Raw genomic sequence first — 2,772 nt, 5'->3', positions numbered from 1 at the left:
CCAATTCACGATTGACTCGGCGATTTCCTAGTTTGCAGAACCCTTCTCCTACGATTCAAAGCTTGCATATTATGAAATATTATGAGCTTGAAACCTTATTAAATTCTTTACACCAACCAACAACACACCTTTGCAATATTTCCTTCTCTTTTTGATATCAATTTTACCATTCACCGTAATATTTTTGCATGAAACCTTTACAACGTCGGCTTAATATTATGGGTTTTAACAACAGTCTCCATAGCGGGGATTTTTTTTTTCTTTTGAGAAATACAGGTGTTGTGAAATTAATACGGGATCTAAGAAATCTGTTATAGTAGACTTGAGACTCGTGATCATACATGACGAGTTCTCTAAAATATAATAATTTAAGTGAAATTTGTCACGTGGGTTGGACGAGTTCTAAATTGGGCTCGTGAAACTCGTCATGTAGACACGACGATTTTAATTAATTATTATATTTAATGAAACCCATTATATACACATTATGAGTTTTAAGTCCACTGCAACAAATGACCTATATTTCAAATTAATTTTTAACACTTATATTTCTCAAAAAACAATTCTCATTTGGATTATTTGAATAATTTAGTGTGAATTTACTCCTCTACAATGAAAAGAAATTAATTTAATTTTTATATAATTAGAAATTTTCTAACAAGACAGAATTTTAACGGATTTAATATTCTAAAATATTTTATGATTATGTAAATGAAATTAATTTTTTAGGATGCATGTAATTGAAAAATAATTTTTATGATATTTCTTTTCTAAAAAAGCAAATATTATCTTTATTAAAATTAGTTTTCTAGATCAAAATTCCTGATTCAAGTAGCACTAGATCAATTAAAATTATTCACATGCAATCTATATCTCATTCCATCATATTTTTTTATGCCTTTGTTCTTACATGTACAATTCTTAAGTAATAGATTTTGATGAAATTTTATAAGTAAAAAGTAATCAACTTGAGATCTTAATAAAATAAAATAAATTATTACACTCACGAAGAATAATATTTAATATTGTTTCAACATATCTAAGTACTTACCTCTGAATTCAATTTTTATAAAAAAAATTACAACACTCATCGAGTATGGATGAACACGGTTAATAATGAGCATTATTAAATTAATTTATTCTTTATCATTTGCCGATGGTGAAAGATGATACCGGTGACGGCGGCGGTGGTGATGGCAGTGACAACGCTGACGACGGCGATGAAAGCTTCAAAGCTATGAAAATAAATTAATTTTTATAAATTTCTCAACTTAATATGTTATCTAATTAAATTAAAATAATATTATAAAAACTAATATTTTATAAATATTATATATTAATTAAATTACATTTAGATTTTTAATTAATTTATAATTATACATTTAATATTTTATAATTTAATTTATTATTTATGCTTATTGTTGCTCATCGAACGTGACAACCCTATAAAAAAAATAGTCACACAAAAATTAATCTCATTTATATTAACTACATTAAATTTGAGTCTTACTTTTCAAGCTATCCTACTGGCTCGCTGGGCCCAACTCAATCCTTCTTTAATTCGAGTTGGTTTAATTAGATTTTAATATGATTTTAAAAAATAAATATAAAAAATAAATTTATTAGTATAATTTTTAAAAATATTTTGAAATAATAAAATATATTTTTAAAATTATGATTACATATAGTGTATAGATATTACTGTTCGGATTCTAAAACTTCTAAAAAAAATCAATTTTATCTTTTATTAATGAGTCCACACGTACCAGATTATGCGGTGAACACCTCTAGTAGAGGCATGAAGGGCCGACCAACTACCAACGGATAAGGAGGCATTGAATGGGGTGGGAAAAGGATAGTTTTAGGGAGTTCGAAATGTTACTCACAACAGATTCCCCTCTCTAAATTTATGCTTATACATTGGAATCATTCCTTTTGCGTTAGGTTTCCCACATTTGTAAAAGAAAAGGAAAAAACACATCGGAAAACGGGATTTCGTTTCCGTAAATCTGGACATTTTAGACACCGTAATTCACGACATGAAAGAAGAAGGAAAATGCTAGGTATAAAATATATACAAATGCGAATTAAGTTAGGTATAAAATTTATTGAAGGTTCTGGCAGACAGGGAGTTTGGCCCGAGCAGTAAGAAAAGAAACAGATAAAGTGGATTCTGATTTCTTCCTCCATATTTTAGTATTGCGATGTGATTATAAAATTAAATCTTGTTTTATAAATATAATCGTTTAAATTCAATTTTTTTAATGAAAAAAAAATCACCAGTAGGTCCACTACATTTATGTGTATGACTAATAATAATTTTTAAGATAAAGTACACAAATGATCTCTAATTATAGGATGTTACTTTATCGAGTTATCGGACTATTAAAAATTATAAAATGGTCCATTGACTATAGGATATTACTTTTTTGAGTCATTCAACTATTAAAAGTTACAAAATGGTCACCCAACTATGCATTTGTTCCAAACTCGTCATTTTCTGTTAAAAAATTGACGACAATATGAGTTGGCGTTAACCTGCTAACTGTGATCAGATAAAATATGATCTCAAACGACTATCATATCTCAGTCAACAAGTTAACGTCTGGCTAAGAATGTCGTCAATTTTTTTAATGAAAAACGATGAGTGTGAAACATATGAATAGTCAGACGACCATTTTGTAACTTTTAATAGTCGAGGGACTCAACAAAGCAACACCTTATAGTCAATGGATCATTTTGTAACTTTTAATTGTTAAGTGACCATTAGTG

This window comes from Hibiscus syriacus, unplaced genomic scaffold (assembly GCF_006381635.1).
Source record: "Hibiscus syriacus cultivar Baekdansim isolate YM2019G1 unplaced genomic scaffold, ASM638163v2 tig00110206_pilon, whole genome shotgun sequence".
Lineage (NCBI taxonomy): Eukaryota > Viridiplantae > Streptophyta > Magnoliopsida > Malvales > Malvaceae > Hibiscus > Hibiscus syriacus.
Note: the sequence above shows the minus strand (reverse complement) of the source record.